We start from the raw sequence: 14,620 nt of genomic DNA on the forward strand, positions 1-14,620 counted from the left end.
TGGAAGTAAACAACATTAAATACACTATTTTCTCAATCGAGAATTGCAAAAATCTGAGATTAAAGAAGAGATAAGTTGGTAAAATACTAAATTATCAAACCCCCAAACTTAAACTATTGCTTGTGCTCAAGCAATTCAAAATATACAATCTCCTTCCAAGAAATCAACTCAATAGTGCACCAACATCACACCAAGTCAAAAAGATCTACTTTAAGCACAAAAAACATGACTTTGATTGGTACCAACAATTAATCCAAAACATATGATCACCAATAAAATCTCAAAAACTCAATTCATTTCAAGTGATCAAGCACCAAGTTAATCAAAGTAGCAATCAAGACATGACACTAAAGCTTCAAAATTTGCCTCATTATCACAAACAACTTTCTTTTGTTCATTCCTCCCAATTGGAAAATGGAACACATTCACAACCCAAAACTCCATGTGCCCTCACAATCAAGAGAGAATCCCAAACTCACAAAATGCAATTCAAAATACAAATGGGATATCAAATGGAAAGAATTAACTCTCTTCTCTCACAAAGATGTTCAAATGCACATGTAGTACCATAAGCTTGCCCTTCATGTATTTCTCCACTAATGTAGACACACTTAGTTTCAAATTAATGAGAACTTAAAAGGTTGTAATGTCGGCTTTTGGTTAAGGTAGGGCATAATTTGAAAATAGTGACTCAAAACCTCCCTAAGTACTATAATTTGCAACAATCAAGCACACTTCCTTTAAAACTTTTCTACCCTTTTCTTCATCTTTTGATTTCACCCGCTAGTCTTCCCTTTATTCACAACACTTTGTTCTTTCTTCCTTTTTCTTCTTTTTTTTTTTTTTTTTTGAAATACCTAGGAAGGTTTCCATTTTTTTTTTTTCCTATTCTACTACTTTTTTTTTCACCTTTAAAGTAACTCCCACATCACAACTTTTTTCAAGCATCACCCCTAAACTTAGGCTTTTAGCCTATGTTTGCACTTTCAAAACTCTTAGGGAGGTAGGATGCCAAAACATAGGTCAATAAAGAACAAAGGGTTAAAGCTTGTAACATGATTGCCAAAGAAAAGGTTAAAGGCTCAAAAGGGGTTGACTAGGGAAAATATGCAAGGTTAGGAAATTTAAAGAACAAATACGGTCAAAATAAGGCCTAACATCATTTTTCAAACCAAGTGTATTCTAGGATTTCGCCTTGAAACTCACGTGGACAAGTTCTAGATCACAAATAATGCAAAAGAACCCACAAAAATCTCACCACACATGGCACATGAAAATCCAAGTAGAATACGTATCTAAAACTCAATTGAAACAAATGAACTCAAAAAGTCACTCATAGCCTAAAAAAACTAATTAGTGTAGGTAAGAGCTAAAAATTGAGTCTAAAAGTCACAACAAGAATATTTACTTTCAATCATTTTTCTTTTTCATAGATAAGAATTCATATGTCAAAGTTTAAATAAGTTGGTACCAAGCAAGCCAAAAATTGGCCAAGGGGCAAAAATCACATCCCAACACCATTCCTACAACTAAACTACAAAAAAACTAAAGAAGCCAGTAATAAAAATAAAAAATAAAAAAAAATCATACTAATATAATGTCATAAGAAAATACCAAAATAAAATCAATCTACCAAATTATCATCCATCATGGCGTATCACACACCATCACAAAAATATCTATCAAAATAAAGCTTCCCCCAACTTAAAACATTGCATTATCCTCGATGTAATTATATGATTAAAGCAAAATTTTGGAGAGACTCCCTGAAAAGATGGTGTCACAAATCTCGAGCATAAGAGTGAGGAATCTCTTCCACTTCTCAAACAAGAATTGAAACACATTGTAGGATTTTATTAAAAAGTTCTTTTCACTGTATAACATCACCGAACAAAATATTTTTAATAACAATCATAACTGAACAAAATATTTTTAAACCAACCCGTACTAACCAACACGCATCTCCTAATATCAGTGCCCCTCTACTCATACTTCATGGCAATTAATTTTTTCTCTCGGACAATTTGTCGAGCAGGTTATGTGCATCACTTTCATCAAGCTTTTTTGTCACAATTAAGAGGTTCAATTACCCTCCCAAAAACATGGGAATTATAGTTCAATCAACCACCATTACATATCAATCAACCAACAGCACTAGCATTTCACAATTTCAGCACAAACTCAACACCAAAATAGCCACAAAGAAAGAAAAGAAAACAGTTTTTTTTTTTGCCAAGAGAAAAAAAAAAAGCGAAGAGAGAGTAGGAGAGGAAGAGACAGAGCGGAGATGTGGGTGAGAAGAGAAAGGGAAGAAAAGAGAAAAAAGAGGGGATTGGTACTTAAATTCGGAGCGGTGGTGAAGTGGTGCATTATAACCCTAGACTAATTTTATTTGTTTGATGGAGAGTGATATAGATTGTTTAAGTATTAAAACAAAGGATTACGGAAAATAACCCCCGATAAATTTATAGTGCCTATATTGCCATGCCAATGACAAATTTTCCACACTTTTGACAAAAACATACTGAAATAGGTGGTTTGCACATGCACATTTTACTCTCTTTTTTTAATGCAACTTTTCAATTTCTCTACCCTTTCAAAAGAAGTCCAAAACTTGTGAAACTTGATAGAATAATAAAAAATAATTAAAATTTCAAAATTAAATAAAAAATAAAGGAAATATGGGTTGCCTCCTATAGAGCACCACATTTAACGTCGTGGCATACCGTATGTCAACCTTACCACTTTTCCTTCCACTTGGAGGATATAAATTGTCGCCCCAACTTTGAATCAAAATTACAATGATGCTCATGAGGCGGCAGTAGAAAAGCAAAGAGGCTAACTCTCGGGTGTCGCATTTTGCACTTCTTGGCCCGTAAGTGAGGCATGTCATTTTGTCTTCTTGGCATAGCAAACTTCAAAATAAAAACACTTTGATCTTCATCTCCAAAATCTTCCATAGGCTCTGTTAGTTCAACTTCCATTTCACCAACCAAACATAATGTTGAAAAATGGTTAGAATGTGGTCCAATGCGCTCAAATTCCAAACTTGCATAAAGTTTGACATCCTCACCCACAAATGAACTAGAGTCCTCAAAAATTATTTTGTGAACCTTTTTATGCAAGTCTAGTATCATTTCTTCAACTTCGGCATCATTCACTATTTTTGGGTTAGTCGGTTGGCAATTCACCATTAGCTCTTTAACACCTTCAATTGAAGTCATCAAATTTACTCTTCGCAGCCCTTTGATGTTGAGCATCACATGCCTCAATTTTTGCATTTAATTCGTCCTCCAATTCCCGGATAGCAATTTCAAGTAGCTCCATTTCTTGACTTCGCTCAACATGGAATTTAAGAAATTCTTCCATCATCCATGAAATGCCTTCACGGTGATCCCCATAGACTCCAAGTTTTTGAGCTTGATTCATAAGCCAATCTTGGCTCACAATTTCCATTTTTTCAAGTTCTTCATCATGGTGAGAGTCGTTCAAAGCTTGTAAAAATCCACCCATTGAGAAATCCATGTTCTCGACACTTTCTTGACTACTTTCAACATCTTCAAGTTGGTGAGCATTATGAGCCTCAACCAATAATTTGATCTTATCCTCCAAGATGTGAATAGCTTTGTCATTGCAATTAATTTCTTGCCTCAAGTCATTAAGTGGTTGCCTCAAGTCCTCGAGTGCTAAGTTCAAATTTTCATCTTTTTCAAGAATGGTCTCCAATATGAGCATTATCCTCTCGTTTTGAGAATTTGAGACTTCTTCCACTTCCATAGCCCTATCATCATCAAAATCAAAAGTAGAATCATCATAGTGGGGGTTCGGGGAAGGGAAGGACAAATAAGCACAATTAGCCCAATGGCCTTTTTGACCACCACACCTATCACAAATACTCCACTCATTGATTTGAGATTGTGCACACAATCTGCCCCTGGGAGAATTCAAATAATTTTGCCATGAGTGTGGTCCTCCACAATTAGGACAAGGGTCATTAAAGTATGAACAACTACCATCCGACCAATTTTCATTATATGATGTCATTTACAAAACTAATAAAATAAACAAAGTCAAAGAAAATAACTACTCAAATATTCACAAGTTTGGACCAAAGCAAGTAAGCTTAAATCCAAACTAACCAAATACGCCAAATTGTTCCTCACAACGGCGCCAAAATTGATAATGTCCAAATCCACTCCTCAAAGAGAAAGTGTACACGGTCGTATGAGAATATAATTTACCCAACTATGAGTCGGGGTCGATGCCACAGGGAACAATATAAAAGGCGATTTAAACAAGTAAGGAATTATCACCAACTAAGCTAAGCCAAACACTTTTTCAATATTTGATTTTTGGTTTAACGACTAACAAAGATAAAACTAACTAGAAATCGGGTAAAATGATCAATGTCCACAAGTATGGATAAAAAGGAAATTACGCTCAAGTAACGATCCAATGCATTTCACGATTTTACAACTAAGAGTGAGTTTATGCTGATTAGATAATGATCTCTAAAATCTCATCAAAAGTCTCTCGACCAAATCATTGAATTTCATTCTAAGCTTTCTCAAGCTTTAGAATGTGATATTAAGTACAATCAATATAATCTCAAGTAACTTTCCTATCTCTAGCTCAAGTTATTAGATGGGTTTTAAAGCCTCAAATTCTTGTTAATTAATTTTTCTCAACCTCAATCTTCCTCTCTCGAGCACAAATCGAAGTAAATGGGCGGGTCTTAGGGTTAGCTAATACCTTAATAAACATTAAAAATAAGATTAATTAAAACAATAAAGACCTCACTTCAATAGAAATAAAAATCATTCAATACATAAGCATAACAAGAGATTTCATCCCAACTTTGCAAATGAATATTTTCATAAACAAGATTAAAGTGATGGATTAAACTACACACTTAGATATTCAATATAAAGCAACGAAATTGAAGAAAGAAAGAGTTAAGAAATTTATCATTAAAGTGCTCCAATCTTCTCCTCCAATGGTGCAATTGATGAACCCTAACTCTTCAAAACTTGTGTTTGAAAATGTGGCCAAAGATGAAAATATTTTGTCCCAAGCTTCACTTTTATAATTCCCAAATTTCCCAACTAAAAAAAAAAAAAAAAGACAAAAACCGCCCTCAAAGTTTCAGATTTTCGAAATTGCAAATCTGGCCATTTTTTGCAAATTTAGCCACTTTTCTTGTTTTAACTTTCAATTTGGCCTCTTTTTGACTTATTTTCAATTGATTTCTTCTCGATCACTTCTAAATCACATAAAACCTACAAAATGGAAGTAAACGACATTAAATGCACTATTTTCTCAATCAAGCATTGCAAAAATGTAAAATTAAAAAAGAGATAAGTTGGTTAACTACTAACTTATCAGAACTATAGTAAGTTTTTTCACGAGGTCGAATGTCTCGTCATAAGCAAGGACGTACTCTCGAGAGAATCCCGAGGGTACCAATTGGTCTTGCACCAACCGATATCTCTTGCGGTAGACATGTTTTCAACTTACAAACCCATGCACATGATATGGGTTTAATGTCTTGGGTTTTCCACTAAATCCCAAGTATGGTTTAGTGTCAAGACTATGGTCTCTCCTCTCTATTACCTTCTCCACTCATTACTCTTTGAAGCCTTTGAAAAGGGTAGGCTCTTCGATCCGGTTAACCTTAGTTAGTGTCGCATTTATACTTATTATTTTGGCGTTCGGTCATGTGGACCTTCTTACTTGAGGGGTTTGAACTTATCTTTGACTTTTTTCTTTCAATTCATCCGGGTTTCATGGACTCTAGTTTTCCATGGGATCTTATTTCTCCTTTTGATCTCTCTTCTATACTTGATTCGTGTTCTTCACATCCCTCTTGTCCTACTAATTATGTCTTCTTCCTTATGTTTCTTCTGCAAGTTTATATTGCAACTTTGCTCCAATTCTCTTGAATCTAGTAGTAGTGTGACTTCTCGAGACCACCATGATGATGCCCAATTAAATACCACATCTCTTGACACATATGTATACGGTAAAAACCGGGTAAAGTTTGTCCTATAAACTCGGGATCGACAAAGAGAGAGAGAACGAACGGTAGTGTCTGGTCCGAAGAAGCTTGGCATGAATCCGTTGTATCCGGAGATAACTCCTTATCGTGGTTGGTCCGGTGTCCGATCCTTATATGGCCGAGTTGGTTGTGGCCGTTCGCTCGGTTCGAATAGGGCGAAATCAGCCGTGGCCGTTAGCCCGGTTTCTTCGTGACCATTCTGATCGTGGCCGTTGGTCCGGATAATCGGTTAATCGCTCGCCACGTGTGGGAATCCCCACGCTCTCTCGACGGTCGTACGGGTGTCGATCGACACCTAACCTTATCCATATTAGGTTTGCTTTATCCTAAAAGGGGCCCATGATGTATAGGAAGCCCATAGAGAAAAACTATAAATAGGAGGCATTCTCTCATTTTTTAGGGTTGGCTTTTCTGATCCAAGAGCTTTGTACTTCAAATATATTATAAAATTTCTCTTGCCTAGTGTTCTTCAGATTTTAGTCCGTTGTTACAGCTCGTTCATTAAATCTCTTTATTCAGTATTGCATCTAACATCTATAGATATATAAAAACTTGTCTCAAATACATAGATCTAAACGTCTTAGCTCAGCCTTTAACATATCAGCTCACTATTCGGTCAAGCCTTTAATAAATCAAACAGGTTCGACTTTCTTTTATTCCTCAAAGTATAGATTAAAGTACCACATATCCTTTGCCTCATTTACAAATTTAACTTATTACCCATTTTCTAGAAAACGAGTTTTGGCGCCCACCGTGGGGCCTTGGATAATAGTGGTCTTTTGATCTCGATTGCAACTCGTCTAAGGGTTTCAGTTCCATTGTTCGTCTCTGCAAAAACGGACAAAATGGCAAACAGTGGAGAATCCGGCCACGTTAATAATGAGATTGTAGCCGAAAACGATAACATCGGACCACAGGAGCTACCCGGTGAATTCCATTGGTCTTGGAGATTCTGTCAATTTGAGGGAGGGCCTCAACCGTCAAAATACCGTGAACCAGGAGAACGCCGCGCCCCGCCCCCGATCCCTTAAATACTTTCAACCACTATGACCCGGGCTGGGGTCGTAAAGTGCGATGCCCCGGACGATATTAACTTTACCTTATTTTTTGAAATGTTGTAGGAACAAAGAGCAGCCATTGCCGAGAGAAGGAGCCGCGATAGCCCAACGAGAAACAGCTAAGGACGAAACGACTCCGGAAAGGAGCAAAGGGTGCTCACAAGACCCGAGGAGAAGAAGCCCGAATGGTTGAAAGCAACGGGTCCGGAGTGGCTCGGTTACCGAGGTGCTGAGAATGCTCGAGACGGCGGCAAAACGGGTAGACTCAACCGAGAAAGGGTCGAGACTTACAACTCTCGAATGGATCAGCATCCCTAGGATGGGCTCCTCCCATCTCCGGGCGGGCCGGATTCGAAGAGATATATTCAGAGGCCTTTTCCTCCGAGTGCAGCACCTAAGCTAATCCCGAAGAGGTTTAAGATGCCGGATATCCAAAAATATGATGGCACGACGGATCCTCAAGAACACGTAACCTCATACACCTGTGCTATAAAGGGTAACGATCTCGAAGAAGATGAAATCGAGTCCGTGTTCTGAAAGTTCGGGAAACGTTGTCGAAGGGGGCATTAACATGGTACGACCATCTGCCCGAGCATTCGATCACTTCATTTGAAATGCTCGCGGATTCGTTCATAAAGGCTCATGCCGGAGCCAGAAAGGTCCAGGCCCGAAAGGCGGATATTTTTCGGATAGCCCAAAGGGACGATGAGTTACTACGGGAGTTCGTCAATCGTTTCCAGAGGGAACGGATGGAGCTCCCTCCGGTTCGAGGAATGGCGCGGCCTGGCGTTCACCAAAGGCTTAATCCCTAGAAGTTCGACTGCCACGTTCAAACTCAAGGAAACTTTGCTAGAATACGAGGCCGTGACCCTCGGCGTACGTGCACAACCGGTACGAGTCCAAGATTCGGTGGAGGATGATCGGCTCGAACTTCCTCCGGTCCGGTAAATCTAGGTAAAGGACCGAGAGATCTAGAAGAAATTTTGACCCGAGATGTCGTCATCAGCGGAAAGATATCGTACGTATCCTCGGCCGGAGAAAATAAATTTTAGATCGAAGAAAATTGAGGTCCGGTCTAATCAATACTCCGGCAGAGAGGACAAGAACCGAACGTCCGTCGAATGGCCGGGGGTTGTCGTTTTAAGTTGAAGCTGAAGTTCGGCAACCAACAGGATCCGCCGAGAATATCGTAATAAAACTTTGGTGTCAACACCTCGGACCTTGTCGGCCATAGGTCGCATTCCGGGAGTGTGGCCGAGGCCATTGAGATCGGATCCCGGTCAACGGGACCCGAACATGATTGTGAATACCATGGTACTCATGGTCACGAATCGAAGACCTGCCGCTGCGTAGCAGAAGAGGTGGCTCGGTGCGATCAAAAACGGCACCTTCGTGAATTTACGAGTGAGCGAGCCAAAACCCACTACAAGGAGAGGGAGTCGAATAAGCGTGGGGCCGGGTAGAGCCTCAAAGATATAATCAACATGATAATTAGGGGGTGCCAGATAGGACCGGTAATGAAGCGAGCCGTATTTACCCGTTCGTGAAAAAGCGTAGCCGGGATCATACGCATCCGAAGGCTCCATCACTTTCGAGAACAAAGATGCTGAAGGCATCATTCAACCACACAATGATACCAATCGGTAATTTCTATTCTTGTTTTTAAATCTCGTATTAAACGACCTCCTAATCGACTCGGGTAGCTCGGCCAACATCATCGGTGGAGAGTGGTTGAACGATTAAGGCTACAAACCGATTGTACCGGTGGCCGGGTGCTTAGTGGATTCAATATGGCGTAGTGAAACTACAAGGGCGAGATCTCCTTACCGATCAACATCGACGGCACTATCCAAGAACCGTGTTCTATGTAATCGAGGGGGGATATGAAATATAACGCATTGCCGGGTAGGCCGTGGATACATAGCATGAGTTGTCAGTGTCAGCCTACCTTACATCGCCCGCCGAAGTTCCCGACTCCCGAGGGGATAAAAACTATGGGGAGAACAACACCGCAGAAGAGAGATGTGCGTTAGATCGAAGAATCATCACCCCTACTCAAAAAGCGGGTCAAAAGGAAGGATCATCCCAGGAGAAGGATTCAATAACGCAATACTGAATTAACGGGTCCAAGAACGGAAAGCAAAAAGGATTGGACCGGGGCACGAAGATGACGACTTCAACATACCCAGATCATTCGTCTTGCCGGATGAGTCGACGCGACAAAATCTACAATGCGAGCTGGAGCAAGTCATCTTGTTCGAATATCTACCGGACAGAAAGTGTCACGCCCCAATTCCGATGGGCGTGATGGGCACCCGACCCCACTATCGGAGCCGAGCGAACCCACAGACTCAGATTACGCACATAATCTCCTTGGCATCTTTATGCATTCATACACATATATATGATTACTGTCGACTATCCCACAAAACGATTCCAACGCTGTTTGAGCCTATACAAATCCCGAAGCTATACTGCACTTTCTTTCTCTTCACTGGTCTACTCTGCCTCGTCCTACACATCTTCTTAAGGTTTCTAGCCATCCCACATACTTTAGTTTTCTTTAGGCTACCCTAGCTTCTCATTTGTCTCTTGTCCTGGATATGTAGAATTCTTGCATACTTCCCCGGGGGGTCACCCATCCTCCCACTCAGCACGCTTAACCTCGAGGCCGGTGGAGTTCGGTGCTTTAACGCTTATATAATCGCGTCCACTTCCTCGTATTAGCTTTGTTACCTAACGAACAGTCAAAGTTTTCGATTCCGAGACATGTTCGCGAAAGACGCCCTTTCTTGTACAATTACTAATTTACCCTTTTCGATTCTCCACATCGCCTTTACAAACTTTTATCGTTCGAAATCGGTACATGTTAAATACCAACAATACCACAGAGCATACAAGCCTATATACCACATCCTAGCCGTCCGTAACTTTCTATTTCGTAACAGAATAAATACATCAGGAACCACTATGGACTCTTCCATATCGTCACCTACCTTATCAATCTTCAATATCCACCTTTTGCCTATGTATATAACTATTCTTCGTCTTAGATTCCTAATGATAGCCAACATACCTTCATCACCATTACTTGTACGTACTCGTGCATCGGCATTGTCTTTATTCCCCTTATCATTCTTGCATAATAATCTACAACAAAATCGATTGCCGACTTTCTAGGTCCTCCGACAAACTTTGTTCTCGCTTTTTCCTCGAATGTTATCCATTGCAATCCCGATTCTTTAAAATACGATACAACAAATATCAACAATGCTCTTCTGAGAATATACGGTCATACGACATATTCGGCCATCCAGGGCCTCTATATATATGTACCATATATCATATCATGTCATGTCATATTGTATCATATCACATCGTATTGTATCATATCATGTCGTATCATGTCACAGCCGCACAGGGCTCCTAGTATCAATATCAGTACGAAAACGACAAACGTACTTCATATGCCCAACTTAAACTGCACCGGTTACACTTTCTTGTTCACCTTCTCTTCTAGGTTTCAACTTGTTTTTCGGTCATTTTAACACCTTACCCAACTTATATCTTCCATGCAACCTTTGCTTACTTGCGTACTTTATAACGCCCAAAGACCGTAAATCACTTTCTCCGTCGATGCCCACTATACTGCCGAAATCATAAGTTACTAAGGAAACTCACTTTCCTATGACATGGCTCTATCGCACGATCTAACGACGTAAAGAAGGTCCAATAATTCTCGTAGCCTCCCCGTTTATGAATGTGGCGCGTTTCACACCATAAACAGACTCTACCCGGACACGACTTTACGAGATAACCCTGGGGACGGACACCGCTCGATACCACTTTTGTCACGCCCCATTTCGGTCGGGCGTGATGGGCACCCGAAACTCCACTCATCGGCCGAGCGAAACCCGCGACTCATTACGCACATAATCTCCTTGGCATCTTTAAGTTAAATACAAACGAAATTCATAATAAATATTTAAAATATTCTTATCACCTTTCTCAAACTAAATAAAAATCGTAAACACATGATAGTTATTCTATTACGCAAAATAATACATCGGCTGATGGAGCCGACAGACCGACTTAGTACCCACGACTCTGTCCGCAAAGTCTCTAACATAAGCATCGAACTCACAACACACAAGTGTACCGGGCAACGCCCTCCGGGAAAAGCGGAGCCGCCACCCCGCCGGATCATCTTCGAGCATAGTTTCTGCTAATGCGGGTGTACCTGCGCGACGAACACGGCCCCCGAAACAAAATGGGGTGATGCGGAATATGTACTGAGTATAAAGGGGGAAGCGGTAGGTACCGTAAACGAGTCTCATAATCCAAACCGTAAAGTACGAACACATCGACAAAACCATAATCAAAATCAAGAATACGGGGGCGAATCGACGCGTATTTATAATCGAGCCGGACGTACATGGGTGTGTCCAAACCCCGTATCCGTAGTCGGAGTCAGACGTGCAGACGTACACCAGACAGATCCGTAGTCAGAGACGGACGTACAGAGGTATATCGAGCAGATCCGTAATCGATACGTACGTACGCAGATGCTGACGGACGCACTTATCAAAATGTGTGCGTGCGACGTATGACATACGGTATCATGATCGAGTCGTGTACAGAAAATGCGGACCTTGTACGAGTGTCAAAATGCTTATTTTCGCATCACGCATTATGCATAACGGACCATATATCATCATATACATATGCCGACAATGTATCCCGACCCTCCGGTGCCGAGGGGACGCGGTAACGTAACCCCGACCCCAATACGGACGCGGTGAACGGGGCATCATATGCCATCTGCCGCCGTCCCCATATCATCGGTCCATCATATCATATGCATAAACAGCCCGGCCCGCCTAAGAGGGACACGGTGAACAATGCAAAGGAACACGCACGATAACAACACAGCCCAGGGGCACGGTGTACACGTATGCCCAGCAGGCATGCGCACGATACCGCATCCACCGCCCGGACGCGATCGAAACGAGATACATTGAGTCTTGCACGAGCAAGAGTAGTGAGAAATCATATGCACATAAATCAAGACTCAACGTACAATTCAAATGATAAGTCAAAGGAAGGAAAATAGACAATAGTCATGCGTACGTACCTTTCGGATGTTACGGCGGATTAAGTCAAAGCGGGATTCCTGAGACCGTTTGCACATACCAAATATACCAGAGGACTTAATAGAATAATCAAGACGATCATTCACTAGTGGTCGGAACATTAGTCAACACTTCCTCTTGAAGATCGCTCAAAAAATTAGTCAATTAGATCAATATGGAAAGATCTCGGAAATACGTGGCCCACCTCGGGGTCAAGTCGAGTTGGCGTACGTAAATTACGAACACTTGACTTTATGGAGTCATCCAAGAAAGTTATACGACAATTTGGTTTCGTTTATAAAAGTTACAAGTGTTCAAACTACTTTTCCAACAAAACATACAAAAATTACTTCAAATTCATTGAATGGAAATGAGCCAAATTCAATTTCGGATTTCTAGGAGCAGAGTTGTATTCGAGGCTCGTATCCAAGCCTATTAGGTCTAAGACATGCCAAAGAAGGAAGAGCAAGACTTTACATACCTTAGTTGTGCCTTACGCCGCTCATCAAACTCGATTCCCCATTTCGCCTTAATCTATAAATGGTCACATTTACCAAAGGTTAATTATAAAACTTTTGACATTCGATCTTGAATTAGTGATATACATCTGCCGAAATTTCGGCAACACTTCCCCTGTAAATACATCATTTAAAAAAATTTCCGCGGCAATTCTCATCAGCAACAATCCGGGAATTCAACCCGGCCACATTATCAATCATAACATCAACATCCCTACTATCAATTTCCATATTCAATCCAAGATACATTATAGCAACTCAATCAATTTACTACTTCTTTCAAAACCTTCCAACTCCAATAAAACAATAACAACCTTATAATTTATATTCCAACAACACCATATTAATATCATTGTCTCCCATACACGTAAGAACATAATATTCGATTAACATAAGTTTAACAAATACCCACTACTACGACTTCACTAAGATTATCAGAGTTTTTATTTGCAACATAAATCTGACAAACTTTCAATTCTCAGCTTAGTAAATCTTCATCATAAACCTACCACACAATAATTACCAACACACAACATGGAATTAACTCAATCTTCCATGCAACACGACATACAACATGACTCCGCGGCTTATTTACCATTTGAATCCCGACCAACATGCATACACCTCATGTACATGAATCTCATCCGTCTTCCTCCACAACGTAAGCATCCATAATATACAAGAAAAAGTTCAAATCTTCCTCTTTATTTTGAATCTTCACTTAGCTACAATTGCAAATTTACTTCAAGATTTGTGTCCCTTGCTCCGAAATAACACTATGTTAAGAACCCTTCAAGAAATTGTTTGGCTAGGAGAAACAAGTTGAACTCTCCTTCACTCTTTTTTTTTTCGGTTTTTCTCCAAGGGGCCGAATGGTCCTTGGAGTTTTTCTCCTTCTTTTCTTTTCTCTCTTCTCTTGAAATGTCTAGAAAATTATGGGATTATTTAGAAGACTTAGTGTTAGCAATCCCGTAATTTTGATCTGACACGTGGCTTGGCCATCCAAGTGAGGTGGACGGCCAACATGGCCCAAAACTCTAAGCCCACTTCTTTTTTTTTTTTTTTGTCATGCAATTCATGAAAAATTATTTTCCAAATTCCAAATTTACCCTTCGTCTTCCTCCATAATTCCGCAAGGGGCATGATGAATTCCCTTTATGCCACTTGATATAACCCAATAATTAATACAAATGCTTCTGCATAAGCCATTCATATGCTTAACAAAATAAAAATATGGCCTTGCTTGTTTGTCCTCGCGCAATTGTCTGAATTGTCAGGTGCAAAAATACGGGGGATATAACATCAGGTATGCACATAGACACCGGGGTTAGCCTCGGAGCTCGGGGAACAAGTTAATTAAATTTCTTCAAGCTAATGCAAATTGTTTTGCATGGTCGCATATAGATATGACAGGTGTGTCGCAGTGACAACTCATAGCTTAGTCTCGATGGGGAGATTTCCCCGGTGAGCGAGCGAGCCCGTAGCGAGCGAGAAAATGCGCCGTGAAGGATGAGGTAACAAAGCTTTTAAAAATAGGCTCCATTCGAGAGAAGTAAAATACCCGGATTGGTGGCCAACGTGGGTGGTGGTGCCGAAGAAAGGTAATAAATTTCGAATGTGCGTTGATTATAAGGATCTAATAACATGCCGAAGGATTCGTTTGGTTACACGCGTCGATAGAATGATCGATGCGACGGTCGAGCATGAGATGTTAAGTTTTCTCGATGTACTCCGGGTACAATAGGTCGGATGCCGGAAGGTGAGAGAAAACATCTTTCATTACCCGACACGGGACTTATTCTTTGCAATGTGTGCCATTCGAAGATTAAAAAATGCGGGGCAACCTGTCAACGC

Source organism: Lycium ferocissimum, chromosome 6 (assembly GCF_029784015.1).
Source record: "Lycium ferocissimum isolate CSIRO_LF1 chromosome 6, AGI_CSIRO_Lferr_CH_V1, whole genome shotgun sequence".
In the NCBI taxonomy this organism is placed as follows: Eukaryota; Viridiplantae; Streptophyta; class Magnoliopsida; order Solanales; family Solanaceae; genus Lycium; species Lycium ferocissimum.